Source organism: Micromesistius poutassou (genome assembly GCF_964030765.1).
Source record: "Micromesistius poutassou genome assembly, chromosome: 11".
NCBI classification, from domain to species: domain Eukaryota; kingdom Metazoa; phylum Chordata; class Actinopteri; order Gadiformes; family Gadidae; genus Micromesistius; species Micromesistius poutassou.
The window spans coordinates 3,109,378-3,120,584 of NC_140281.1; positions in this window are offsets into that span (position 1 = coordinate 3,109,378).

An 11,207-nucleotide genomic window follows, 5' to 3' on the forward strand; every position below is an offset into this window, starting at 1 on the left:
CTGATAGGGAAAGAGACACAGAGATAGGAAAACAATTCACCTCTAAACTAATGTACCCTATTAATCACCCACACATTGATAGATCGTTATAGTTATAATGATTTTACTCAGTAAGATATAACACTTTAAAGCTACTACTACTTCTTTAGTAGAGTTTAGATAACTCTAGATTCCATATGCAGGGGTAATTCCATAGAGCGAGCCGCTAATGCTGCCAGGGCTGTCAGGGGTTCGATTCCCATATTTCTCAGAAGGTATAGCAAGTCACGTACACTAAATGAATAGGAGTTACATTCCCTGTGTGGCTCAGCGGGTAAAGCAAGGCATTAACACCGCAGGGTTAGGGGTTCTATTTTCTGTGTGGCTCGGTTGGTAGAGCAAAGGCACCAACACCGCCAGGATAAGGGCTTCCATTCCCACCGGGGGTTACCCATAATTAGTATCCACTCTTGGTATATGTAGAAAATCTTTGATGAAATACCAAGCACTCTGCTGAGCTAGTCCCCACTGCCCGCCCGCTGCCAACATTCAACCAATGCCTTCTCGCCGCCATGTGGTCGACACTTTTTATATAAGGGGCGGGGCTAAAGGGCTGTTCAGGCTTCTCCATTTGCTCCCATCAGACTATCAGAGGGTACAGCCAGAACATTTGATTGGTGTTACCTGGCCACCCAAAGTGGCCAATCACAGGTAGCTCTTGCCTCAGCATGCGTTTATGCGCCTAGACCGCAATTTGAATTTGCATTTATCTGCATTTAAGTCCAGATTTGATCCAGGATCATTCCATAGCACTACTATGTCACACACTACATCACTTTACACACACATTTGGTTTTTCTTTGCGCCCAAAGCACATGCAAATTTCAAGTTCAAGTTCATATATAAGAAAGACAATCACATTTTTTTAACTTTAAAGGGACAAAAGAAAAAAAAAACTTCTACTTCGACTTCGTCCCAACACTTAATATCTAAATGATTTATTAATGTAATGATTGATTAAGCAATGGTGCAGCTTTAGGATAACAGCAGCGCAGAGGATAAATCATAGAGTAACAGTGCACTGGTGGCCCCCAGGGCCCCCCAGGGGCCCCCAGAGGCCCCCCGTGGCAGTACAACAACTGGGAGCTGCACTGGGGTGACATCATGTCTCTAGGAGCTCAGGGTGTTGAGTGTCTGGGAATCGTCGTCGTCCTCCTCCTCCTCCTCCGGCTCCTCTCATCTATTCTGGTACGGGGCTCCTGCTATAAATGCCAAAACAACGACTTCAACCATGCTTGGCACCCTGAGGGACTCCGCCCGCAAATCCTCCACCTCCTCCTCCTCGTCCTCCTCCTCCTCCCCCACCCTCTGCCAAAATCCTCCTCTTCCTCCTCCCCCTCCTCCAACTCCTCCTCCTGCTCCCTTTGCTCCAAATCCACCTCATCTATGAGGAGGTGTGTGTGTGTGTGTGTAAGTGTTAGTGTGTATTTGTGTGTGTGTGTGTGTGTGTGTGTGTGCTATACGTGTGCATGTAAATGTGTATGTGTGCATGCAAATCTGTGCGGTGCTGTGTGCGTGTGTGTGTGTGTGTGTGTGTGTGTGTGTGTTCCATCTGGAAGTGTTAATCATAGAACAGCTCTACACAGATCTTTTCTATATATAGCGTTCTATCAAACCAAATCAGATGTTATTTACGGAGGGCACTTCGTGCAAACAGCAGCAATATAAAGTGCTTCACAAGGGAAACCACACAACAGGAACAGGAAATGAGTTCAAAAGAACGGCAAAAAATCGGGATCACAGAGTTTGTGGTAGATAAACCGCATTTAACACTATAACTTAAATAAGAGAGTTTGAGGAGACCGGAGCAAGAATGACAAAAGACTTTATTTTTACTCGCGAACAAGTAAGAGCAAAGCTGAGTTGGTTTGGACAAAGAACTGGAGAGCTAGTCACGGGCCCCTCCTTATATCTCCCTTTCTGTCCATCGAGGATGTTGTTATTTACGATATCTCCTGCACACACCATGTTTAACTAGTCTCACAATCAGTTGTTTTTCTAGTTTCCCTCCTGGCCCGCATCCTGCCTCCCAGGAATTCCTGTGAATGATTCAGCAACAGTTTTACGACACAAGAATGGGGTGTCCGGCTTGTCCTTGCCCCTAGACTAGCATCAGGTCACCCTGATCCTTGACCTCTATGTCAGTGGGTAAACACAGATAAGTTAATCAACAGACCTTATGGCACCCCTCCAGGCCCTCTGTTAGAGAGGAGTGGGGACTTGTCTTCTTAAGCTTTTCTTCACCATTATTATATTTATATAGCATATAGGCCAGATGAAAAATATATGTTAGCATAATAATGTAAGGTAAATTTTCTTCCATAAGTTTGAGAGGGAGGATTAAACAAAGAAGAGGATAAACCAAAGACGCTTGTTGTGTTATGGTCTCTCAGTTCTTCCGGCGGAGTCAAGGAGAAGACTCTGAAGGCCTTGGTCGGGCGTCTCCGGTCGGGGGTCCTGGTCTCTGGAGCGAGGAGGAGGCCAGAGGAGATGAGGGGTCATGGAGAAACAAACCTTTAGTTCCTGTTGAGTGAGACAGATGTAGTGTAGGGCTTGTAGGTACAGAGAAAATAGCCAAACTTACTTAGGGCCTACTTGTTTTTGTTTTGACATCTTTCCTGGCTACATTTGTAAATGTTTATTTTGTTAAATGTGTCATTAAAGTGCTACACAACACCAATATCAATGGTCAATTGATGTCTTCTTATATACAGATGTAAAGTTGTCAAGATCTGGATTTGAACAGCATGCATAAGAAATGTAACCCCTTTTGGTTTCCAGCCCAGGCTCTGTCCCGTCGCCCTCCAGAAATTCTGCTATTACGTAGTAGGACTGCCCTGTCCAAGATTATGTCAAAGTTCCCATTGATAATACATGCACACTGTAACCAACATTAACTGCATTTTAATGCATTACTGTCAGTCAGACTTATTTTAGATAACTGCCTCCTCTCCTTATAGAGTTGCAGTGTGTGAAAGTTCAAGCATTGATAGTTGACAATTGACATTGAACTTGAACAATTGACATTGAACTTGAACTTGACAAACGACTATGGGTGGTGCATATTTTCTTGTTTCGTAGCGCCATCCTGTGGAGGGAAAATGAACTGCTGCTGCTGTTGCGCCAGTGTCGTCAGCTGTTGCATCAAGTAAGGTTCTAAAGTTCCGTTTGTTTTTTTAAGGGTAACAGCAAAGTTCCAGTTGCAGTTCCAAAGCTGTCCACAACATGTCAGCAATGTTCCATTCTAGTCCCTAGTTCGAGCTCATTACGTCAGATGTGTTAATTGTTTCCTCGGTTTCCTAAACCTTTGTGAACACTAACCCTAACCCTAACCCTAACACTAACCCTAACCCTAGTTACCGGTTCCTTACTTGCGAGCTGAACGTCTGAATTCTGGAAGTCCAGACATCGCAATTCCCCAATTTAACAAGATTACTAGTTCAATGTGTTTCTAATGGGCTGGCGCTGTGTTTAATGAGAAAAGCCCGGGTTCGATCCCCGAATTGGTCTTCTTCCGTCTCTACTCTAACCTAAGGTGACCAGATTTCTCCAAATACCTCCAAATATGTAGTTTTTTTTTGTCATAGATAACTAAAACAGGGACACTGGGGGGGGGGGGGGTTGACGGGATTGTTGACGGAGGGGGTCGGACGGGATTATTGACGGGGGGGGGGGGGGGGGGGGGAGACGGAATTGTTGACGGGGGGGTTGGACGGGATTGTTGGGGGGGGGGGGGACGTCTGTGGTCACCCTACACACCCTACGTCTGTGGTCGTCTGTGGTCACCCATACCTAACCCTGATTACCTACAGGTAAATACGTTGGATGTATATTTAAATAGTGGTGGGACTTCGTGGTAAGACCATTCATATGTATTATTATTAATATGAAAGGCGACGCTCCTACTCTCTTTATATTGTGGTGGATTTTAATGTAATCTGCTCGGTATGTGATGTTATGGCATCAAGCGGCCACACGGGGGAGGACAAGACATTCTCTTCGCCCAAGCCAGGGGTCTGCGCCCTTTATCAAAAAAGCAATGTTTGGTTCCTCTCCCACCAAATAAAATATATCTGGAGCCACAAAACCTATTTGACACCGAAAATGAAGATAACAGCGTATAATTAATAGCCTATCTATCGTTTGTTGCATTTATGCAATCTGTAGTTTAGGAGGTTGTGAGGTTTATTTTGGTTGACAAAATATTAGAACACTTTTTTTTTTTGTTATTTTCGTTTCACAGTATCACCTTGATCTCCAAAATAAGAGGTGTTCCCTTTGAAAGAAAAAGTAAAAATAGCCATTATTTTGTTCAATTTTTTTCAAAGCTACAGGCGCCACTGCAGAGGGGTGTAGGGTTGCTGACCCCTGGCACCAGACAGTGAGCTTGTACTCTTGTGAGACCATCCAGATATTCAAGTTCACGTTTCGCAGTGAAACGTAATGGGAACTCGCGAGACAGGATGGTCTCATCTGGGTTGTGAACTTGAATGTAAACAATCGTTTTAGAAAGTTCTTTCTGATCCGAAGGTGTGGGTTATAATATACAATTAAAGTATAGATGTTAGTTGAATCCTATTGGAATCGGCTATTTCCAGTAGCCTATGTTGGAAATGTACTATTTATTTTACTTGGGTTATATTCTTACATTTTCCCCTACATAATGAAAAAATGGTTTCACTTTTTATTGTATTCAATTTTTTTTAGAGAATAGGAGCTGTAAGTGGAGGGAGAATTAAAATACTTCTATATATTACCATCCAAGCCACCATGAACACCTATTATGCAACCTACACTACCCCACATGTGATGTTGTTCTGATATAGTAAGTCTGGCTGTCTGATTTGAAGTGTCCTTACCCTGTCTGTGTTTACGTGTTTAAGTGTTTCCCTGTGTATTTCTAGACACATAGTATAGACTAACCTCCACTACTGTAGTTGCTCCAAAACATCAGAGAATTGATCAGAATTCATCAGAATGTGTCTCTGGCTCCATATAGGTCAGTCCGCTCTGACCTTCTGGCACACACACACACACACACACACACACACACACACACACACACACACACGGACACACACACACACACACACACACACACACATTCACACAGATTCAGGTTGTGTTGCAGGGTGAGTGACTGTAGTATGAGGCACTGCACACATACTGTATGACCTCAGAGAAACACACACACACACACACACACACACACACACACACACACACACATACACACTCAGGTTGTGTTGCAGGATGAGTGGCTGCGTCGTCCACCCAACCCTGAGCGATGTTGTCTTGCCGTGACACGGCGCTAACAGCACTGGCAGCTGCTGAGGAGCTCAGCAGCTCAAATGCGGCTTTCTGTGTATCACCTGTACACAGGGAGATTATATATACACACCCTGAGCCATGAGACGGGGCTTCACATGTTGCTCTCTTTGGCTGCGTTACCATTCCGCTTCCCTCCGTTCTAAGGCTTGATCCCTTCACGCTTCGGGCGAGAGGAGACGAGCCCGAGTGTGAAGGCGAGGACACCGGCAGGGGGGGTGGAGCGAACGGGGATGGCGGAGTTGCCCGAGCGTTGACAGTTCAGGATTTGGGATATGGTGTGGTCCCTGTGGACAGGGACCCAGATGGTCTAGTTCCTCCCCAGAGCAGCACAGAGAACTGAGCTACTAGTACTGATCGTGTTACTAGTGTTGTGTTAAATGCAGGGATCCCATTTCCTTCTACTTGTGCATCGACAAAATCGTATATTCTATTAATAGTCCTGATGGACACAGCCTCTCCCTCAGACCTCTGAAGCCCTGCAGAGGTCAGGGTCTTGGTGCAATTTCAAGTTCAACTTTTGAATCTATCTCCAGGGGCATACACCAAACAAAAATACACATCACTTCATCAGTCAACAAGTCAACAAGTCAGTCCCAGTCCACAGGTGTCCCAACAACTTGGCCGAACCAGTGGCCAACGAGATGCAGACGTCCGCTCTGTGTTTTATGGAGGGCTTGACAATTTTTTAGCTAATGCCACTTTCCCATTTGATCTTTTCCCGCTCAAGTCTGCTGTCCCCCGCTCACGGCTACTTAGCGTGTTAGCCCTGTCTCCCACGAACAGCTGGTCATCGTGCAAGCCTGTCCCGTGCTAACAGCTAGATGCGTGTTAGCCCGATACCCTGAGTGGCACGCTACAGCCAATAAACACGACACAAATCTCAGCTTTTACGACGTGGGGCTTCAGGGTTGCTGTGGCCCCCCCACAGACATCAAGGCGTTATAATGCTAAATAGCTCAGCGTTAATGCAGGTCGGGGACACGGTATGACCTTGTTTAGTCAACTCTGTGACTCTGCTGTTCGCTGCTCAGGAGTCTGCTGGCTGAGAGAAGCAGGTGGGTCAGGGATCCCTCCTCTGGTCAGAGTCGGTCTAATCTTTTTTCTACAGCACTGCATGTTGAATTCATTCCTGTGTGTTTGTGTGGGTGGACCTGCCTCTGTGTTGGCTATAAACAAACAGGGCAGGGTGGTGAGAGGATGGATGGGCTCTGGGTGGTTCAGATGTTTCGTTGACATTCTTCCTGTGGTGCCAAAGAGTACGGCACTAGGACCCCGCCTCATGGACACCGGCCGCAGAGCAGTGTGTCACTACACCCTGGATGCATGTGGACATCTGAACATGCAGTCACATGAATGTGTACATATGCGCATGCATGCACACACACACACACATGCATGCACGCACACGCTTACAAGAACTTACACGCAAATGCATACAGGCACGTACACACACACACAAATGCATACAAGCACGTACACACACATATACAAACACGTTCACATGCATGCAAACACGTACATACCCATACACACACACACACACACACACACACACACACACACACACACACACACACACACATGAAGGCACGCCAACTGTTGGTCTGTCCATCATTGTACGTCCCCTCTTTCATCCTGAATCTCATCAGACTTTTTATGGACAGACCCTGCAGGCACAGGTCCAGTTACACTGCCGGCCCTCCTATCTCCCTCCTGTCCTATACGTACCTTTTGTCTTAGCCTCGCTCCTCCCAGTGGGCATATAAGACCAGTGCCAGGAGAAACCAGGAGTAATCGAAAGTGAACCAGCATTACCAGGAGTGACCAGGAGTAACCAGGAGCGACCAGGACTTACCAGGAGAAACTACATCTTGCAGCAGGAGGGAATCAAACCTGTGACCAGTCTGGATAATGCCCGCCGACACCAGGATCCTTTCTCCCAACAGGAAACACAGTGAGAAATACTGATAATTACTATAATTACATATAAATTAAACATATTTACAACGTATTAAATACGTATTGATCACAATACCATTAATTTAACACATAACTGTGTTTAATATTCTGATACGTCAATGTACATATTTTTCAGTTTTTAAACTGTGCAAAAAAAATTGATTTAACGTTCCATCTACAATTGATATTGGTTATGGTTGTTTTAGCAGGTTGAAGTTGATGACCTGAAGGTTGTTTCTGATTGGATGGAGACAGGTGATATGTAGCCGTGTCGTTAACTGACCGGTAGAATCAACGCGCTCAAGGGACCTACTAATAACGGTTTCATGTTTAACGTTTACAAGTATTAACTATTACACAACTATTAGACAGCTAAATGACTTCATTGACTTCGTTTTTAATGGTTTAATAATCACATACAGATAGCAGACGCTTTTATCCAAAGCTTCTGACAATAAGTACATTTGTCAGAAGAAGAGAAACTACAATACAATATACGAGAAGCCATTTAACCGTTTGCATGTACATATCTGTTTGTTTATACATTTTTCAGTGTCGTGTTTTAGCGTTTATTTATCCATTATTTACCAGTAACCGTGACCAAGGTGGTCTGCGGTGAATCAAGGATGCTGCCGTCTGGCAAATGTAATAAGTAGACTGAAACGACTGTGAACGAGAGTGAGACCCGCCAGAGTGCTGTCCCGGAGCTCTTTAACGACCTCCGATAAGTCACCCACCAAGTCTCAAAGGGACGCTTGTTTTCACCACCTGCTATATTCAAACACCAGCTTAACATTCCCCGTGCTGCCCATCCGGCCCTTGCTATCTCTGAGCCCAGTATTATAGGTCTATACCTTTTAATATATCACAACTATAAAGATAACGCCTTTAAGCCAATCCGTAATGTAATCATGTAATACTTTGAAACCCTAACATGATTATTATGATATTATTGTGATCTGATCTCTGAACAACGTGAACTTGAACATTAGCACTATAATTCCTCTAAAGATAACCCTTACTATTATTACAATACCTCTGAACATGTATCAGTAGTAAGTATTATAATACCTCCCTAATCCAACCATAACTCTAATATAATACCTTTAGACTCAAGCATAACTCTAATATATTACCTCATAACTATTATTATAATTCCTCTAAACAAAACCATAACTTTTATAATAGCTCTAAAATATATACTTTAGTCAAACATAACGATAACTATTAATATAACGGCTCTCAACATAAACATAATTATTAACATAATAGCTCTAAATATAAACATAACTATTAACATGATAGCTCTAAATACAATCATCAATATAATGACTTTAAACATCGCCATAACTATCATAAAATAGTTCTAAATATCACCATAACTATTAACATAACAACTCTAAAAAAGCATGCGTAACAAGCCTACTTCTACATTCCACTTTAACTACTAATAGAATCTCCGATCCGGCAGTGCTCTGACCTTTGACCTGGGTTCCTGGAGGTTTACTGGAGTGTGAGATTCATCACATGGTTCCACAACACAACAACACATCAATCAATTCCATAGTGCATCCATCTTACCATTATTTCCATAGTCCGTTCAACTAACCATTCTGTATTTTTTATAAATACTTTAGCATATAAAATCTCAGAAATGAGAGTAAATGCCAATCATACGTTACCAGAATGCAAATAGAATCTGCTTGTTTTCTCTGACAAGCAGCCGAGAAATACGAAAGTGAATTTCATAATGAACCATGAACACATAAAATTTCTACTTCAGAAATTACTTTTGAGGCAAGACGTTTCACATTTGACACATGTCCACTAATCATTGCAGCCCTGCACTTGACTGCACACGCAGCCGTGAGCTGTCATAATGTGAGGACGAGTGCTGGTGGCAGTAGATCCTGGACGTAACAGATAGTGTGTTTTAGTAACGGGAGCTACTTGATGCTGTCCCCTGCTGTGGTTTTTAGCTGGCTGATGACTGGCGTTGTAATGCAGAGAATTCAGCTTCTCAACCTGAGTGCCGAGGAACAAACCACAGAATACCAGCAGAGGAAACCAAAGTGCTACTCTAGTATACTCAATAACACACACCAGTACAGTATTGACTACACACTTAATAAAGACATGGAACGATATGTAAAAGCAGACAGCTTTATGGGTTTAAGTGTGATGACGTCAAAGGACCGTTAACATAATTCCTGTCAGGGTATGCTGTTGATCCACAAGACGACCTGTCAGTCATTTAATCCATGTCTCTGCGGAGTGGGGGTGCAATGGCTGGAAGAGAATGACTGATGCAGCCTACCTAGGCATGGGTCTGGGTTCATGGACCTCCTGGTCTGCTAGGTCGACCTCCTGCTAAATGACTTAGTCCTGGGAGAGGCAGAACCTGGGGAGTAAATTATATTCTTGTTACTTCAGTTACTTCATGTTTACGTTGAGACACCACAGAGTGACTGCAGGAGACACGGCCGGCGATATAAAGACAGCAACCTCCCCTTACATCTCCTGTAGCATTAATGCCTGAATGTGCCGTCTAAGGGGGAATCTATCTGTAGCGCGTTCTCTAGATAGAGCCCATCCTTCTTTTCCTACACATCCATCTACATGTCCTCTAACACCTGCTGTTCTTCCTCCTCAGCCAAGAGGTCTAAAGATGGGAGCCCCCCCGCAGGTACCGCGCCATGCAAGCTCATTGCCTAATTAGTCTGCATGCTGTTTGGAATCCATCTTAAATGTCAGGCTTTTGGTCAGATATACATTACATGACCCTCTTCTACTGCCAACTCTTAGTTAGGTTATTAACCCTTTAAGTTAGTTTAGTCTTTAAATTAGTTAGTTTAACTCTCTTTCTGTTAGTTAGTTAGTCATCTTTTCGTTGTTCTATTAGTTATATATAAGTTGGTATATCGAGTTCATCTCCTTTACTGTGTTCTCTTGTCTGTTCTCTAGAGAAGATCCCAGAGTATGAAGCCAACATACCAGAACCCAAGTGCCGAGCAGACCTCATCAAATGTAAATACACCATCAATACATCAACGTACATAATCTGTTCATGCAATCTTCACCTTCACAATTCTGACAAAAATCCCTGCCTCTACGCATTGTGTTATGAGTGGATAGTAATTTCATGTCAAACTATTATAGACCATCCTGTTAACCAGCCACGTAGATATGAGCAGAATAATAAAATATACAATTAAGGATAATCTGCCAATTCTGGAGAACTACAGGAGCATGTTTTCTCTGGGTGTATTTTCACTGTACACTTACTGCTAAATGTATCTTTAGCTATCTTTAAGTGTGTGATCTCTCATGTGATCTCTATGTATTAATGGTATCATGTTTGCAAGGTGTAATGTCTGTGAGAATGACATCATCTTCCCAGATTCGATGAAGCTGAGCATGGACGATAAGACAGCCAATAAGGTGCTCTGGGTCACAGAGGGCGGAGCCAAGGTGGCGCGTATGACGGACACTTCCACCTGTCCCGTCCTGGATCGCCCCGAGCGATTCGAGCATACGCCCCAGGTACGCCCAAGTACACAAGTACACAACGAATACATAACATATATACAACTAACAACAAATGAACATAAACATGTACCCAAATACACGACAGGTAGGTCTCCACACGGCATATATTTTCCTGGGGTGTGTTCTATGCTATATGGGCGTGGTCTACATAAGAGGGGTGCGGTCCAATGGTCAAATAGCGGGTTCAGAAAACGGGTTCAGAACGCATCTTGGGTTTTAAGTGTACAATGAGTATAATGTGTATAGTGAGTGGAGAACCTTGGTCCAGATGTGGAAGTAGCTTTAGGAGGACAGAAGCTCCATGCATGTGTGGAGCTTCTGTCGTCACC